The 19,930-nt window shown below is 45.8% G+C and overlaps 1 protein-coding gene and 1 non-coding gene across 2 annotated transcripts in view; both read left to right on the plus strand.

Annotated features, from left to right (window-relative positions):
• LOC126484493 (ras-related protein Rab-23) overlaps window positions 1-19,930 on the plus strand; it is a 497,835-nt gene that overhangs the window by 268,967 nt on the left and 208,938 nt on the right. The gene's annotated exons all lie outside the window — the stretch shown is intronic.
• Window positions 4,302-4,376, plus strand: Trnat-ugu (transfer RNA threonine (anticodon UGU)). The gene has a single exon. It is a non-coding gene; the product is annotated as a tRNA-Thr (tRNA).

The raw sequence follows: 19,930 nt of genomic DNA on the forward strand, positions 1-19,930 counted from the left end.
AATTCAACCAACAACACCCCTTTGGCATCCCAAAACACCGTTGCCATCAGTTTTCTGGCAGAAAAATCTTGCGAGGCTTTTCTTGGTTTGGTAGGCGAATTTGAATGTGCCCACATCTTAGATTGTTCTTTTGTCTCAGGGTTCACGTACTTAATCCAGGTTTCGTCACTGGTCACGATTCTGTTTAACAATGGTTCTCCTTCGTCCTCATAACGTGACAGAAAGTCTAATGCAGAGGCCATTCTTTGAGTTTTGTGGTGGTCGGTAAGAATTTTGGGCACCCATCGTGCACAGAACTTACGGTAACCCAATCTTTCTGTCACTATCTCGTACAAGAGAGTCTCAGAAATCTGTGGAAAACCAGTAGACAACTCCGACATTGAGAAACGTCGATTTTCACGAACTTTTGCATCAACTGTCTGAACGAGTTCGTCAGTCACCAATGATGGTCTACCACTCCTCTCTTCATCATGAACGTTTTCTCGTCCACTTTTAAATAAACGTACCCATTCACGGACAACTCCTTCACTCATAACTCTTGGTCCGTACACGGCACAAAGCTCACGATGAATAGCTGCTGCAGAATATCCTTTGGCTGTAAAAAACCTTATGACAGCACGCACTTCACATTTGGCGGGGTTTTCTATTGCAGCACACATTTCAAACTGCCACAAAAACTAAACTAGCGCAGGTACGACGTTCACTCGACCACGGCTTGATGCCGACTGACCTGTTGAGTGCGTGAACGCACAGATGGCGTCGCTACTCCCCCCACAACCCGCACTGTGACCAATCGGAGATTACTTTCTGAACCGCCCTCGTAGTTGTACAAAGGTGAATTTATATTGTTCAGTATGTGCATTGTGTTACATTCATTAACGTTCAGGGTCAGCTGCCAGTCTCTGCACCTTTCAGCAGTCCTCATAGGTCCTTCCGGGCACCCTCATTTAGGTTCTCCATGGTTTCCCTAAATCGCTTCAGGCATCCCGATGGTTCCTTTTAAAGGGCACGGCCCATTTTTTTCCCTCATCCTTCCCTAATCCGAGCTTGTGCTCCATCTCTAATGACCGCGTTGTCGACGGTACATTAAACACTAATCTCGTCCTCCTCCTCCTGAAGGTCCTTCGTCAAACGGTTACTGTCTTCTGGCGTTGCTACTTTCTTATAGACAACCGCATTGTCTGCGAATTAAAGACCTTCCGACGCTTTCTACTTTGTCATATATATACATTTTAAACAGCAACTGCCCTGCCACACTTCCTGTGGGTACTCTGGAAATTATCTTTATTACATCTGCCGATTTTCTACCGTTAATACCGATGTTCAAATGGTTCAAATAGCTCTAAGCACTATGGGACATCTGAGGTCATCAGGCCCCTAGACTTATAACTACTTAAACCTAACTAACCTAAGGACATCACACACATCCATGCCCGAGGCAGGATTCGAACCTGCGACCGTAGCAGCAGCGCGGTTCCGGTCTGAAGCGCCCAGAACCGCTCGGTCACAGCGGCCGGCGATACCGATGGGCTGAGTTGCATTTGATTGGAAGTCTTGAATCCAGTCGCGGATTTGGTCGGATACTCGGTATGCTTGCTGTTTTGTCACTAAACGGCAGTACGGTAAAATTTGACCATCGACCCCGACAGTTACCGGGAACCCGTCACAAGGAACTCCGAGACACGGGCGCTTTCTCCACGCAGGGTGCGTCGGGTGCGTGGCGTTCGTTGGTTCGATAACTTCCCCCTCGACGCTGCAGTGGCGGTCGATATGGCGTGTCGGTCAATCATGTTTACGCCGGACGCATGATCGCTGGGTGTGTGCACAGTGGAAACATGACTCGTCATGCGGCCGAATGCCGTTCAGTTCTCCTGCTACCGGTTCGTTGTTCCTGAAGCATTTGGGACGCTTGGATCAATTTGCTTTTTCTCAGTTCCAGAAGCAGTGATATCTGTCAACGGCGAAGGGTCATGAATATTAAAAGGGAAAGACGAGGCTGCCACAGATTTCATCGAAGAAATGTTTCTCTGAATGGTCTTACGACAACGACGGGTTCCATAAAGCTATTGCATTATTTTTCGGCGTTTGTTGTACCTCTCTTCCTTGTCACGTGAAATACCCAGTTCTTCATCAGCTATGTGAATCGTGGGAGATTCCTGTTTCTTTTTCGTGTGGTACAGCTACTTCGCCAAATGCGCTCGTAGTTCTATAACGAACGGTTTATAACTAAGAAATGCCGTGCGGAGTGGCCGCGCGGTTTGAGGCGTCCTGTCATGGGCTGCGTGGCAACTTCCGCCGGAGGTTCGAGTCTTCCCTCGGGCATGGGTGTGTGTGTATGTGTGTGTGTGTGTGTGTGTGTGTGTGTGTGTGTGTGAGTGTGTGTGTGTGTGTTGTTCTTAGCATAAGTTAGTTTAACTTAGTTTAAGGAGTGTGTAAATCTAGGGACCGATGACCTATGCAGTTTGGTCCCTTAGGAATTCACACACATTTTAACATTTTGAACTAAGAAATGGACTTACTTAATAAGAGATTATTCTCACAACAGTGGAGTGGTAATTGCTGACGTTTTGACACAGTGACCTCCTTCCGCAGCATCTTATCATACAGTTTCTGATAGTGTGTGTGTGTGTGTGTGTGTGTGTGTGTGTGTGTGTGTGTGTGTGTGTGCGCGCGTGTGTGTGAAATCTTATGGGACTTAACTGCTAAGGTCATCAGTCCCTAAGCTTACACACTACTTAACCTAAATTATCCTAAGGACAAACACACACACCCATGCCCGAAGGAAGACTCGAACCTCCGCCGGGACCAGCGACACAGTCCATGACTGCAGCGCTTGAGACCTCTCAGCTAATCCCGCGCGGCTGATAATAAGTAACAAAGATATGTGACAAACAATCAGTCGACGGGTGCAAGACAATCTGTTGACATCGACTGAGCCTGACTCAATCGCTCAAACCGATACTGGTTAAAACAATGTAGTTCAGACAGCATTTGAATAATATACACGCATTGTCATCTGCAGAGGGGCTGTAAACCGCCTGAGGCTAGGTACGTTTTTGTCTTCCAAATAAACGGGACGATTTTTTCCACCGTGTACAAACTCTAGAGATTGATCGATGAGAGTATACGGAACAGAAAAGGTGTAATCAACTTATGTCCGGAGATGCTTGGTTCCCATGCTAGAGACCTTTTATTCTACATTACTTTATTACAGAGGCTACGGTCTAATACACACCTTGGCACACTGTGGCACACAGCCACAGTCACAGTACGCATGGTTTCCTCCTAGAGATTGGTACTGTTGCTCATAGGTCATGCCCTAGCGCCCTCTCCGGCCATAGTAATTGGTAATGTTGTGTCCGAGTCACTTCTCTTGCTCACTCTAGTTGTAGTGGATGTGGTACCGTGTTGTACACAATGGTTCTGTATTCGAATCGTGAGTTTGCCGCCATGGTGTTGATTTACGGAAAGGCAAATGGCAATGGTCGGCGGGCAGCAAGGTTGTGTCAGGAGACCTATCCCCGCCGACAACAGTTACAGCATTCAATGTTTGCAAGAGTGTTTCGCCGTTTGTCTGAGACAGGGTCGTTTCAGGAAGCAGGGGATCATGGAGGATGTACCCAAAATGTTTGGACACTAGACTTGGAGGAAAATGTGATTAATACTGTGGAAGGCGACCGCCGTGTCAGTCCCAGGCAGTTGGTCCACCAGTACAGAGTAAGCGAGGCGACTGTGGGGAACATTCTCCGTGACAATGGGTTTTGTACTTACAACTTACCGCGTGCGCAGGGCTTACTAGCGACATATTTTCCACATAGGGAGCAGTTTTGTCTCTGGTTTCTTCACCAGGTAACTACGATTCCGGGGTTTGTGTCATCCATCATTCGAACAGTCAGGCCACCATTAGGCGGAGTGGTATCTTCAACTTCCATAACAGTAATCTGTGGGATAGTATACAGAACCCCCATGGTATGGTGACAGCGAATCATCACATCGGTGCCGGTCGGAGTGGCCGAGTGGTTCTAGGCGCTACAGTCTGGAACCGCGCGACCGCTACCGTCGCAGGTTTGAATCCGGCCTCGGGCATGGATGTGTGTGATGTCCTTAGGTTAGTTAGGTTTAAGTAGTTCTGAAATGATAATTAAATAGACACCCTAGCTGCAAGCAGGCGTTGATACACTTCACTGGGGACATGTTGTCTATTAGGCGCACTACGAATGTAGTGTTGTGGACATGTTGGGAATGTGGATCTCACGGGGAGCGTGAAAGGGATAAGTCCCTGCAGACGCACTATCCTCTGTGCCCGCGGTGGCTCAGATGGATAGAGCGTCTGCCATGTAAGCAGGAGATCCCGGGTTCGAGTCCCGGTCGGGGCACACATTTTCAACATGTCCCCAATGAAGTGTATCAACGCCTCCTTGCAGCTATGGTGTCTATTTAATTATCATTTCATTTCTAGCAAAGCTGCATGGTCATCCACGGTAACTGTTCTTTCGGGAACAGATACTACCGTCATATATAGTTAAGTAGTTCTAAGTTCTAGGGGACTAATGACCTCAGATGTTAAGTCCCATAGTGGTCAGAGCCATTTGAACCATCACATCGGTGCAACCGAAATGTATGGGCCGGAATAATTGGCGGCCGTATTTTCGGTCCAGTCTTCCTTCCACGTCACCTAACAGGCCGGAACTATCGGCGTTTCTTGCTATTAACTTTGCCTCCGTTGCTGGAAGAAGTGCCATTGACGATTTGAAGGGTTATATGGCCGCTACATGATGGTGCTCCAGCCCACTTCGTGGTTAAGGTGGACCACATCTCACTCGTGTGTTCCATGGTCGATGGCTCGGACGATATGGTCTAGTAGCATGGGCTGATCGTTCACTGGATTTCAATCTGAGCAATTTATGGTTATGGGGCAATCTCAAAAGTATCGTGTATGCAGAGCCCATTACAGAAGTGGAGATACTGGAGCAGCGTATTCATGCTGTTGCTGTTTTTGACACTGTTCGGATGCAGCCTGGCCGTTGTGAACGTGTGAGACAGAACATGCTACAGCGCGAACACACGCGATGACGCACGTGGAAAACATTTTCAACACGCACTGTAACTCTGGCTGCATAGTACAGCGCGTATTAGGCCGCAGGTTCTGTAACAAAGTATGATTAAATAAATAGTCTCTAGCATGGAAACCGAGCATTTCTGGACAAAAGTCCATTTTTTGTTCTGTACCATATCGTCGATCACTCCCTGGAATTTGTACACGGTGGAAAAAATATCACCCTGTACAGAAGAGAATATCACTAACGGATTAGGCCTTAGGCCTGTTCCGCCTGTAAGACTGCTGCCTACCAAGCAGTGCGAGGAGCTTTCTATGATAGTGGGACACGTGATTAGCATGTCCCCCATCCCTCCAGCCGTTACTGCCAGCAGATGGAACCTGATGATGCCCCTGGTTCTTAGCTCCTCATCTGACATCACGACGCTTCCAGACTCCCATATACACTACTGGCCATTAAAATTGCTACACCAAGAAGAAATGCAGATGATAAACGGGTATTCATTGGACAAATATATTATACGAGAACAGACATGTGATTACATTTTCACGCAATTTGGGTGCATAGATCCTGAGAAATCAGTATCCAGAACAACCACCTCTGGCCTTAATAACGGCCTTGATGCGCCTGAGCATTGAGTCAAACAGAGCTTGGATGGCGTGTACAGGTACTGCTGCCCATGCAGCTTCAACACGATACCACAGTTCATCAAGAGTAGTGACTGGCGTATTGTGACGAGCCAGTTGCTCGGCCACCATTGACCAGATGTTTTCAATTGGTGAGAGATCTGGAGAATGTGCTGGCCAGGGCAGCAGTCGAAAATTTTCTGTATCCAGAAAGGCCCGTACAGGACATGCAACATGCGGTCGTGCATTATCCTGCTGAAATGTAGGGTTTCGCAGGGATCGAATGAAGGGTAGAGGCACGGGTCGTAACACATCTGAAATTCCACTGTTCAAAGTGCCGTCAATGCGAACAAGAGGTCACCGAGACGTGTAACCGATGGCATCCCATACCATCACGCCGGGTGATACGCCAGTATGGCGATGGCGAACACACGCTTCCAATGTGCGTTCACCGCGATGTTGCCAAACAAGGATGCGACCATCATGATGCTGTAAACAGAACCTGGATTCATCGGAAAAAATGACGTTTTGCCATTCGTGCACCCAGGTGCAGGTTAAAACTGTACAAAATACTATCATTGAAGCTAGTATCCTGACAGATGCAGCAGTTAGAGAAGTCTCTCATACTTCGTATATCAATGATCCCAACTGATTTACCCATTTATTTTAAGCGTCTGCAGTTCATAATCAAGGTTTCTTTGGCTATAACAGTACACAAGGCGCAAGGTCAGCGAGAGGGAGAAAGAGGAAGCGGACGAAGAGGAGGGAGGGTTGGTAAATTGACGTAGACAGGGCGAACGAGGAAATACGCAGTGAGGGGAATGAAGAGGAGGTGGAGACAGATATGGAGAGGAGGAGATGGACATAGAGTAGGGGGGAGTCGGTAGTGAACAAGAGAGGGAAGGAGGAGGAGATAAATAAAAGGGGGGAGAGAAAGAAATGGACATGGGGAGGAGGATATCAGGACGTATGTCTAATTCCCGAACATATTTAGCAACTGCGAAGCATTTCCGGGTTCGCAAGTACATGTTATATTCTCTAAGCATCTTATGGTGGCTGTACAATGAAGTTATTTCGGAAGCATGTTGACTGGCCAAAGGATCAGCCGAGCACTGCTGCGGAGGCAGTGTGCTGGCGTGCCGCGTGCCGAGCGTCATATCGCGTCCCCGTCGCGTGTCGGGTGACTTACGGGCCGCATGGACGCCAAACACACGTGCCGTCGCTTCCCACGTACTCCGTTGTCCGGTGGAGTTCGGAAAAGTACTCTATACGTATCAGATACACGGAGGTGAAATCGGAAAGTGTGGAAGTTATAACATGTTGTGCCAGCTACACACAAAATCTTTTCATTGAATTTCAAAATGGTTCAAATGGCTCTGAGCACTATGGGACTTAACATCGGAGGTCAACAGTCCCCTAGAACTTAGAACTACTTAAACCTAACTAACCTAACACACATCCATGCCCGAGGCAGGATTCGAACCTGCGACCGGAGCGGTCGCGCGGTGCCAGACTGAAGCGCCTAGAACTGCTCGGCCACTCCGGGCGGCTTCATTGAATTTCCAGGTACATAAAACATGAAATGAGCGATGCGTTGTCACGTCAGCATTAAAATTAGTATATACATCACATTTCGCCAAAACGTCATTCCCGTATCATAACACGTCATGCCTACCAGGGCGCCGCAAGACTATCAGTAGCCAACGCCTGAGACGAACTGACCACAAGCGCAACAGGTGTCGCTTTAGTACATACGTTGTATCAGTAAAAGTCAAATACGTAATTTAATAACAATCTTGATTCCAGATATACATATATAAAAATTGTGAAATGTTTATAAAATACTTTTCATAATTTCTTAATGACAGAATGCTGCTAAGTAATTTGTTACAGAGAAAAATGGTCTTCACAGACGGATAGACGGATAAAAAAAATGACCAAAAATATTTTTTCGTGCTATATAATTGCAAATTAAAAATTTTCCAATTTTTTCCGTTGCTTGTACTGTGAAATCTTGCTTCTTGCCAAATTTCATGATTCTAGGTCCACGGGAAGGATGCTATAGGTTTTGATGAATTTCCAAGTATCAAAATATGTGCCATACATAGCAGTAACTTTTGATCGGTTAGACTTAGAAGCTTAAATTTTTTACGCAAGCAAGAAACGAAAAACCTTAATATGTTACAGAAATCTGAACTTGATTCGTCTATCTGTTCTTGAGAAAATGAGTTCTTCACAGACAGACAGACAGACAAGCGGACAGACGGACGAACGGACAAGGAAGCGATCCTGTAGCCATTTTTACACACTGAGGCATCATATTTAGTGCACCAAAAAAACAGCCGATGTTTAAGCCTTGATATGGGCCATGAATACTACGTGAGACACCAACGGAAGACAAAAATAATTACAGTCTGTGTCTTAGACTGAGTAGAAGGACGCCTGTAGCCAAAGAATACTGAAGCAACTCAAATCGCTTGATACGGACAAGTCTTCAGCTCCAGATTGTATACCAATTAGGTTCCTTTCAGATTACGCTGATACAATAGCTCCCTACTTAGCAATCATATACAACCGCTCGCTCACCGATAGATCTGTACCTACAGATTGGAAAATTGCGCAGGTCGCACCAGTGTTTAAGAAGGGTAGTAGGAGTAATCCATCGAACTACAGACCTATATCATTGACGTCGGTTTGCAGTAGGGTTTTGGAGCATATATTGTATTCAAACATTATGAATCACCTCGAAGGGAACGATCTATTGATACGTAATCACCATGGTTTCAGAAAACATCGTTCTTGTGCAACGCAGCTAGCTCTTTATTCGCAAGAAGTAATGGCCGCTATCGACAGGGGATCTCAAGTTGATTCCGTATTTCTAGATTTCCGGAAAGCTTTTGACACCATTCCTCACAAGCGACTTTTAATCAAGCTGTGAGCCTATGGGGTATCGTCTCAGTTGTGCGTCTGGATTCGTGATTTCCTGTCAGGAAGGTCGCAGTTCGTTGTAATAGACGGCAACTCATCGAGTAAAATGGAAGTGATATCAGGTGTTCCCCAGGGAAGCGTCCTGGGACATCTGCTGTTCCTGATCTATATAAATGACCTGGGTGACAATCTGGGCAGTTCTCTTAGGTTGTTCGCAGATGATGCTGTAATTTACCGTCTAGTAAGGTCATCCGAAGACCAGTATCAGTTGCAAAGCTATTTAGAAAAGATTGCTGTATGATGTGGCAGGTGGCAGTTGACGCTAAATAACGAAAAGTGTGAGGTGATCCACATGAGTTCCAAAAGAAATCCGTTGGAATTCGATTACTCGATTACAATTCTCAAGGCTGTCAATTCAACTAAGTACCTGGGTGTAAAAATTACGAACAACTTCAGTTGGAAAGACCACATAGATAATATTGTGGGGAAGGCGAGCCAAAGGTTGCGTTTCATTGGCAGGACACTTAGAAGAATCAACAAGTCCACTAGAGAGACAGCTTATACTATACTCGTTCGTCCTCTGTTATAATATTGCTGCGCGGTGTGGGATCCTTACCAGGTGGGATTGACGGAGGACATCAAAAGGGTGCAAAAAAGGCAGCTCGTGTTGTATTATCACGTAATAGGGGAGAAAGTGTGGCAGATATGATACGCGAGTTGGGATGGAAGTCATTAAAGCAAAGACGTTTTTCGTCGCGGCGAGATCTATTTACGAAATTTCAGTCGCCAACTTTCTCTTCCGAATGCGAAAATATTTTGTTTAGCCCAACCTACAAAGGTAGGAATGATCATCAAAATAAAATAAGAGAAATCAGTGCTCGAACGGAAAGGTTTAGGTGTTCGTCTTCCCGCGCGCTGTTCGGGAGCGGAATGGTTGGGAGATGGTATGATTGTGGTTCGAAGAACCCTCTGCCAAGCACTTAAATGTGAATTGCAGAGTAATCATGTAGATGTAGATGAATATGAGAAACCAAAACGCAATCCTGACTCACAAACCTATGGAAGCTCATTCATTGTATTATGTTAATATAAATTACAGACTAATATATAACTCAACGCCTAGGAATATAGTATCTGTCTTAATGCATCAACTTACAAAAAGGTTATCCAGTATAGATGGAAACTTGAATAACCGATAGGATACAACACAGACCCGGCAAAAGCCAGAGTAATTAATAAAAGAATGTTTAGAGGCCTCCATTAATAAACCGTTTTATTACGCCACCGTAGCTAGAGGTCTACGTGCAGCAGCGTAGAGTTGAAACTACTGAAGTAGGAGGTACAAGTATGACAGTTGCAGCACTTCTTGTAATTTTATTACAGATCTGAAGATGGTAACGTATTTTTACCGAAACCGGTTATCTATAATAAAAAATTTTATAGCGCTCTCAGCTAAGAAGTCTTCTTCTCCTACGTAATCACTACAGATCGCCGCTTCGAGCTCAACATGAGTGAAGTAATGTGCTATGTTTATATCTTGTGTTTCGTATCAAAATAAGCTTCGTGAATGGATCGTTCTGCAATAAATGCAGTGCATTTCCTTATTCAGTAGTAGGGTCAGAAGTGCAGGGCTTGGACAGAAATATTGAAACACAGCGAGAAATGCACGCTTGAATATAAATGCAGGTGCTAACCAACCCTACAAGTTGCGTCGATGTGTTCGACAACGATCGGCATGTGTGCAATACCCTCGCTGCCTTGCAAGTGTCCGTTGTCGTTAGAATAGTGTTCTACATCTACATGTACATGGATACCCTGCAAATCACGTTTAAGTGCCTGGCAGAGGGTTCATCGAACCACCTTCACAATCCTGTATTATTCCAATATCGTATAGCGCGCGGAAAGAATGATCACGTACATCTTTCCGCAAGAGCTTTTATTTCCCTTGTTTAATCGTGGTGATCGTTTCTCCCTATGTAAGTCGGTATCAAAAAAATATTTTCGCAGAGGAGGAAGTTGGTGATTGAAATTTCGTGAGAAGATACCGTCGAAACGAAAAACGCCTTTCTTTTAATGATGTCCAGCTCAAATCCCGTATCATTTCTGTAACACTCTCTCCCATATTTCGCGATAATACAAAACGTGCTGCCTTTCTTTGAACTTTTTCGATGTTCTCCGTCAGTCCTGTCTGGTAAGGATCCCACACCGCGCAGCAGTATTCTAAAAGAGGACGGACAAGCGTAGTGTATGCAGTCTCCTTAGTAGGTCTGTTACATTTTCTAAGTGTCCTGCCAATAAAACGCAGTCTTTGGTTATCCTTCCCGACAACATTTTCTATATGTTCCTTCCAATTCAAGTTGTTCCTAATTGTAACACCTAGGTATTTAGTTGTATTTACGGCTTTTAGATTAGACTGATTTATTGTGTAACCGAAATTTAATGAGTTCCTTTTAGCACTCCTATGGATGACCTCACACTTTTCGTTATTCAGGGTCAACTGCCACTTTCCGCACCATTCAGATATTTTTTTCTAAATCGTTTTGCGGTTTGTTTTGATCAGTGATGACTTTATTAGTTGATAGACGACAGCGTCATCTGCAAACAATCGAAGACGGCTGCTCAGATTGTCTCCCAAATCGTTTTTTGTACATAAGGAACAGCAAAGGGCCTATAACACTACCTTGGCGAACGCCAGAAATCACTTCTGTTTTACACAATGACTTTCCGTCAACTACTACGAACTGTGACCTCTCTGACAGCAAATCACAAATCCAGTCACGTAACTGAGACGATATTCCATAAGCACGCAATTTCAATACGAGCACCTTGTGTGTACTGTTTAGTAGTAAGTTAATTGTGTCAAAGCTAGGTGAATTCGAATGCGATCAAGTTGTTGGTGCTCGTATGGTGTGTGCTACCGTAACCTAGGTAGTGTTTGGTATTTCAAGAGGCACCATAACGATGATTTATACCGCATACAGGGAACGATCACAACGCGAACGAGATGCTATTAAGTTCCTATCGGACCAAACTGCTGAGGTCATTGGTCCCTAGGCTTACACACTACTTAGTCTAACTTAAACTTAGGCTAAAGATGAGAGACACATCCATGCCCAAAGGAGGACTCGAACCTCCGACGAGGGGAGCCGCGCGAACCGTACAAGGGGCCCCAGACCATGCGGCTACGCGGTCGGAAGTGTATGTTTGAGTGATCGTGATGGTCGGCCATTGACGACGATTGTGACCAAAAATAAGAGGACGACAGCTGCAAAAGTCACTGCAGAACTGAATGTCGCGTTTGCGAAACCTGTCAGCACCAGAGCAACACGAATCGAGCCCCGTAAACAGGGGACTACAGGGCGCGCTGGTATTCCAAAGCCACACATCAGTGATGCAAATTCCCGTAACAGGAGGACGCGGTGCTGGAAAGTCATTCATCGGATGATTTGCGTCACACTGTTTTCAGCTTCCGGCCGAGTCTACGTCCCATGAGTGAAACTTAGGGAGGTTTAGTGATGATTTGGGCAGCTGTATCTTGGTATTCGCTGGGCCCCATGGCTACTCCGGCAACGGCCTTGCCGCAGTAGATACACCGGTTCCCGTGAAAAAAATGTTCAAATGTGTGTGAAATCTTATGGGACTTAACTGCCATGGTCATCAGTCCCTAAGCTTACACACTACTTAGCCTAAATTATCCTAAGGACGAACACACACACACCCATGCCCGAGGGAGGACTCGAACCTCCGCCGGGATCAGCCGCACAGTCCATGACTGCAGCGCCCTAGACCGTTCGGCTAATCCCGCGCGGCTTCCCGTGGGATCACCGAAGCTAAGTGCTGTCGGACGTGGCAGGCACTTGGATGGGTGACCATCCAGCCGCCTTGCGCTGTTGCCATTTTTCGGGGTGCACTCAGCCTCGTGATGCCAATTGAGGACCTACTCGACCGAATAGTAGCGGCTCCGGTCACAGAAACCCATCATAACGACCAGAAGAGCGGTGTGCTGACCACACGCCCCTCCTATTCCTCAACTGAGGATGACACGGTGTTCGGATGGTCCCGATGGGCCACTTGTGGCCTTAAGACGGAGTGCTTCTCCTCCATGGCTACTCCGTATGGTCGCACTACTGCAAAGAATTATGTGACCATTTTGGAGGATCAGATCCATCCCATATTACGATGTTTGTCCCCCTGTGGCGAGGCTCTGTTCGAAGAGCAGGGCTCCTTGTCACACTGCTCACATCGTCTAGGATGGATTTGTGAGCAGGAGGATAAACTATCGCACCTGTCCTGGTCGCTATCGTCACCAGATCTCAATATCATTCAGTCTTTGTGGTCTACTTTGGAGATAAGTGTGTGATCGCTATCCACCTTCAACATGGTTACCTGAAACTGCGACTATTTTGGAGGAAGAGTGGCATAACATTCCGTTGAAACTCGATTTGTATTTTTCCATTCCGAGACATTGGATGTTATTTTGAGTGTTAACGATTTTCCTACGTCGCATTAGGCATGGTAACGTGTTCTTTTTGGTGTTTCCATATGTTTGTCCATCACCCCGTAGCTTATCCTAGACGGTAAATTTTAAACATAAATTAAATTAACATCGGATAAGCCCAAAGTTAATATAGTAGGCCCGCTAATGTTCTCATTGTAAACAAACGTTTAACAAATAGGGTAATCGGCATTATCAGATTGTTCACTGGCGAGGTTGTTGTCAGTGGGAAAGTATCGTCGCTAAATGAACACAAGAATTAGACAGAACGACACTTACATTTGATGTAGTGAATAGAGACTCAAAGTTGTGGACAAATCCATGAGGATTTGCAGAAAATAAATGCGTGGTATAATGACTCGCAGTTATCTCTCAATATTAATAAGTGTAACGTACTGCGTATAACAAGGCGAAAACCCCATTAATGTACGAGTACAAAATAAATGCCCAGTCTTTGGAAGCGGTAACATCCGTCAAGTATCTGGGTGCGACTATTCGAAGTGATATCAAGTGGAATGATCAGACTATACAAGTAACGGGTAAGGCGAACTCTAGATCGCAGTTTATTGGTAGAATCCTGAAGCGATGCAGTTCTCCAACAAAGGAAATTGCTTACAATACTTCAGTTCGTCCACTCTTAAGAGTACCGTACGTCTGTATGACCCTTACCAGTTGGGTCTGATTCAAGAGATTGAGAAGGTCCAAATAAGAGCGGCAAGATTCGTGACTAGTACATTTAGCCATCGCGAGAGCGTTACAAATCTCATAGAAACTTCGAAGTGCGACACACTTGCAGATAGACGGCGCGCTAAACGGAAGGGGCTGCCCACTTAATTCCGAAATCCGATCTTCAGCGAGAATGTAGAGCATATATTATTACCACCAACTTTCACATCGCACAATGATCACCATTCAAAGATAAGGGAAATTAGAGCTCGTACTGAGGCGTTCAGACAGTCGTTTTTCCCTCGCACGATCCGCGAGTGTGACAGAGGGAGGGGGTGGGGGGGGGGTGATGTGACTTTGGCGCGAATAGTGCCCTCCGCCAGACGCCGCTTGGTGGCTAGCGGAATATATATGTAGATGTAGAAAGAATGTGGATACAAAGAAGAAATTCCCATAAATAGTAGCTTTTGCATGTCACCGCGTTTCCGTCGTACCTTTCCAGTGGAAATACATTATACTAATGAGTATGAAGATTTCATCTTTACCGGTGCCGAAAGAACGAGCGACACCCGTCGTAAACAAGCAACACCATTGGACTAACCCGCAACTGCTTGTGTTGGCATATGCAGTTAAGTGTCGTCGCGATAACCGACTCCTGCTGGACACGCGAGGGCTTTAGTGGCCATTGCGGCTGGACTCACTGGCTGACCTCAGCACCACTCGAAATAAAACTCTATTCTCGTGTGCTCGCCAAGTTTTGGCGATCGAAGTTCGCAGGGTGGCAGTTACAGCGGGACGCTTCTGGGTACATGTCCGAGCTCAGTGACGCAGGCTGAAGGTCTCCGTAGCGCGGTCGAAATACTGCGCTGCGCGAAATGGCGATAAGAAATTTGTGTGGCGGACGTGAACAGCCGTGTAAAACACAGAATACATGTAAGAAGCGGCTTACCGTTCATGTTAATGACGAACCAGAAAGAAAAAATAATTCAAAATGTGTCCGAGGTAGCATACGTTAGTGCCTAGTGCCAATTATTACGTCATACTTGATCAGAGTTGGATTGTAATTAACATGGCATCTGCATCTACTTACATACCCACTGGTTAGTATACAGCAGAGGATATTTCGTAACATTGCTTCTATATGAAACTACCCGGCAAATAATGGAAATTGGAAATTTGTGGTAAGAACTATGTTACCAAACTGCTGAGGTCATCGGTCCCTAGGCTTACACACTACTTAACCTAACTTACGCTGACAACACACACATTCATGCCCGAGGGAGGACTCGAACCTCCGACTAGGGGATGGTAAATAATCTTTAGGGTTCCGTGCCTCAACCTGTAGAAACGGATCCCTTAACGGGTCGGGTTGTTGTCCGTCTCTCTCTCTCTCTCTCTCTCTCTCTCTCTCTCTCTCTCTCTCTCTGTGTGTGTGTGTGTGTGTGTGTGTGTGTGTGTGTGTGTGTGTGTGTGTGTGTGTGTGTGTGTGACGGTTAAGAACTCATTTTCTCAGGAACGTAAGGTCTTTGGTTTCTTGGTGGCGTAAAAATTTTAAGCATCTAAGTCAATGCAGTCTAAAGATACGGCCAAGCATGTCACATATTTTGATACTCACTCATCAAAACCTGGAGCACATTTCCTGTTGGCCTAGAAACATGAAATTTGACAAGAAGCAAGCTTTCGCAGTACAAGTAAAGGAAAAAAATCAGAAGGTTGTTAATTTGCAATTATGTAACGCAAAAAATATTATTGGATATTTTTTTATCCCTCTGTCGATTTGTCTGTTGGTACGTTATGACCATTTTTCGCTGGAACAGTTTAGCGTGTCGAGTTCAAATTTATATCACACACGGATGTCGGGTCCCTTGGCACTGTTAAAACTTTAAGATTCTAATTCAACGTAATAAAAAAATACTGCCATTTGTGGCACATATTTTGGTACTCGAAAACTCGGTCATCAAAACCAGTATGATAGTTACCGTTGACCTATAATCATGAAATTTGGCAAGAAGTAAGATTTCACACTACAAGTAAAGGAAGAAATACGAAAATCAACAGAAACAAGCACAACATCAAGTGTGCCCCAGGGCAGCGTAGTGGGTCCGTTGCTTTTTACAATGTACAGAAACGATCTGGTTGATGGTATTGACAGCGGCATTAGACTGTTTGCCGATGATGCTGTAGTCTACAGGAAAGTAGTATCACACCAAAGTTGTGAACAAATCAATGAGGATTTGCAGAAAATAAATGCGCGGTGTAACGTCTGGCAGTTATCTCTCAATATTAGTAAGTGTAACCTACGGCGTATAACAAGGCGGAAATCCCCATTAATGTACGAGTACTAAATAAATGCCCAGTCTCTGGAAGCGGTAACATCTGTCAAGTATCTGGGTGTTACTATTCTAAATGATCTCAGATGAAACAATCAGTTTACACAAGTAACGGGTAGGGCGAAGTCTAGATTGCAGTTTATTGGTAGAATCCTGAAACGATGCAGTCCTTCAACAATGGAAATTGCTTACAATACTTTAGTTCGTCCAGTCTTAGAGTATTGTTCGTCTGTATGGGAACCTTACCAGTTGGGTCTAATTCAAGAGACTGAGAAGGTCCAAAGAAGAGCGGCAAGATTCGTGACTGGTACATTTAGCCATCGCGAGAGCGTTGAGATCTCATAGAAAGTTTGAAATGGTTCAAATGGCTGTGAGCACTATGGGACTCAACATCTGAGGTCATCAGTCCCCTAGAACTTAGAACTACATAAACGTAACTAACCTAAGGACAGCACACACATCCATGCCCGAGGCAGGATTCGAACCTGCGACCGTAGCGGTCGCTCGGCTCCAGACTGAAGCACCTAGAACCGATCGTCCACATCGGCCTGCTTGAAAGTTTGAAGTGGGACGCAGTTGCAGATAGACGATGCGCTAAACGGAAGGGGTTGCTCACTAAATTTCAAAATCCGATCTTCGTCGAGGATGTAGATCATATATTATTACCACCAACTTTCTAATCATGCTATGGCCAGCATTCAAAGATAAGGGGAATTAGAGCACGTACTGAGGCGTTCAGACAGTCGTTTTTCCCTAACGCGACCCGTGAGTGGGACAGATGGGGTGGGGAGGGGGGGGGAGATATGACTTTGGTGCGAATAGTGCCCTCCCCCACACACCGCTTGGCGGATAGCGGAGTATATATGTAGATGTAGATGTAATTGGGGTGACCTGTCTTAGCTGCCTAACCCTGCATTGTGTGCACGTGGTGTGTGTGTGTGTGTGTGTGTGTGTGTGTGAGAGAGAGAGAGAGAGAGAGAGAGAGAGAGAGAGAGAATAAATGGGAACACAGCTAGAAATGTGTTGCGTACGAAGTCGCCATGTCCCGTAAGACCACGAAATGAATAGACGAGAAAGTCCTGAAATGTTAGGAAGTATATATAAGACTTTATGTGGTCATAAAAGAAGGCGCCACCTTCACATTTTTGTCTCCGGCCAGCAAGGAGATGCCTCGCTGTTTCACATCGTCTTTGTCCCTTTATGTTTCGCCGTGTAAGCATCTCTCTTGTTAGCTCTTAAGAACCACGAATAGATGTAGGTATATTTAAGTTAATATCTTTCAGATTTACTAACTTAACAACCCAGACGTATTAATTTGTTGTATCAGTTTCTCGTGAAAGAAACGCAAAAGTGCTGACGTGGAGGCGGTCTGCCCATTAGCGTGAACCAAATACTGATTAGAAAATTACCAGCTCTTTCACTGTGCACCGGTGAACCTGCAGTATCGCAGCAAAGAAGTGCGACACTCAATTAACTATACAAAATAACGTCATTGACCCACTGTGTTATGCACTCAACTTTTGAATATTACGTTAGACTACCTCTGTAACTTTGCGCTTCTCTCCAGCACCAGTCTGGAGTAACAGAAAATAAAACAGGAATCAAAAAGCACTGCTCGGCTAATTTCAGTTTACTGAGTTAACTTCCTGCTGGGTAGTGATCGGTTCAAAATGGTTCAAATGGCTCTGAGCACTATGGGACTTAACAGCTGTAGTCATCAGTCCCCTAGAACTTAGAACGACTTAAACCTAACTAACCTAAGGACATGACACACATCCATGCCCGAGGCAGGATTCGAACCTGCGACCGTAGCAGTCGCGCGGTTCCGGACTGAGCGCCTAGAACCGCTCGGCCACCGCGGCCGGCTAGTGATCGGTGATGGCAACTGTATTCTTTACGTTCTCCATCTTCTTTCCACCTTCTCAAGCAGGCAGGGTAGCCGGTTACAACTCACAGACCGCGTATGCAGATTCTCGAGCAGGCCAGACAGTTTCCGTTTGCGCAGTACGCTGTTGGACGCACGTGCGGCTCGTCCCCTTGCACGGTGCAGTGACGGCAGATGGCTGTACTGGGAGGTGCTGGTGACCCAGAAAGGACCCCGCTCGCGGCTAGCGACCGACCAGACGCACACGTATTCCCAGAAGGCCGTGCGCTGCTCTGCGGCGTCGCGTCCCGTTGCGCTCGCCTGGACCCGGAGCCAGCCTCCGGCAGGGAATGCGGAACACTGCTGCCCAGCTGGCGCGGGCTCCACTGCGGTGGCCTCGCCCTCTGCAGCCCACGCGACGGGCCAACCGAACCTACCGATACCAGGTGACGAATTCGTCTCGTGACGTAGTTGGTTCAAATGGCTCTGAGTACTATGGGACTTAACTTCTGAGGTCATCAGTCCCCCAGAACTTAGAACTACGTAAACCTAACTAACCTAAGGACATCACACACATCCATCCCCGAGGCAGGATTCGAACCTGCGAGCGTAGCTGTCGCGCGGTTCCAGACGGTAGCGCCTAGAACCGCTCTGCCACCACGGCCGGCTCGTGACGTAGTGATGCGGCGTATGGCGTCATACGTCTGATAACGTATGTATGTCAAACGTTTTGGGTTGGTATTGGTTATTTTTTCTAAATATTGCTCTAATCTTGAATATAATGATGGGTAATGGTCTGACACTTGTAATATTCTTAGCAACTTTTACAACGAGTACGTTCATTGCACAGTGTCAACTTATAGAAACGTGATCAAGTTTTTCACCACAAATCGGATTTGGTGATACCAATGCAGTTTGTTTTCCGGGAAGTTTTCGAAGAATATAACGCTTTTTATGCTGTCTTCATAGACATTATTATTATTATTATTATTATATTAAAGCATTTAACAGAATAATTGTTAATGTTATAAAATCGTATTCATTTGTAGTGCGCTAAATCGGAGCGACACTGTAAGTTACGTGTATCTGTGGTGACGGAACCCTGCTTCCGCGACTGATGCCAGTATGCAGTTATTTCACACGTGTAAACTTACAAATGTGTGGTATTGCCGAGACGAGATACAGGTTCACCGATAAACGGGTCCTCGCTAATCCATTGTGCGAAGTTTGTCTCGTTACAATCTGCCCGCAGACGCACGTGAGGCCGCGTCACGGCATCACGAATAACGCCGAGCGGTTCTAGGCGCTTCAGCCTGGAGCCGCGCGACCGCTACGGTCGCAGGTTCGAATCCTGCCTCGGGCATGGATGTGTGTGATGTCCTTAGGTTAGTTAGCTTTAAGTAGTTCTAAGTTCTAGGGGACTGATGACTCCAGATGTTAGGTCCCATAGTGCTCAGAGCCATTTGAACCATTTTTTTTTATCTCTTGCGCGCGTCGTTTGGTGATGATCGTGTGCTCAGCCGCCACTTTCGTCATGCTTGGCCTCCCAGGTCCCCAGACCTCAGTTCGTGCGATTATTGGCTTTGGGGTTGCCTGAAGTCGCAAGTGTATCGTGATCGACCGACATCTCTAGGTATGCTGAAAGACAACATCCGACGCCAATGCCACACCATAACTCCGGACATGCTTTACAGTGCTGTTCACAACATTATTACTCGACTACAGCTGTTGTTGAGGAATGATGGTGGACATATTTAGCATTTCCTGTAAAGAACATATCTTTGCTTTGTCTTACTTTGTTATTCTAATTATTGCTATTCTGATCAGATGAAGCGCCTTCTGTCGGACATTGTTCGAACTTTAGTATTTGTTTGGTTCTAATGAAACCCCATGTCATTCCAAGCATGTGTGTCAATTTGTACCTCTCTATCTACATTATTCCGTGATTTATTCAGTTTCCTAAT

Source organism: Schistocerca serialis, chromosome 6, assembly GCF_023864345.2.
Source record: "Schistocerca serialis cubense isolate TAMUIC-IGC-003099 chromosome 6, iqSchSeri2.2, whole genome shotgun sequence".
Taxonomy (NCBI): domain Eukaryota; kingdom Metazoa; phylum Arthropoda; class Insecta; order Orthoptera; family Acrididae; genus Schistocerca; species Schistocerca serialis.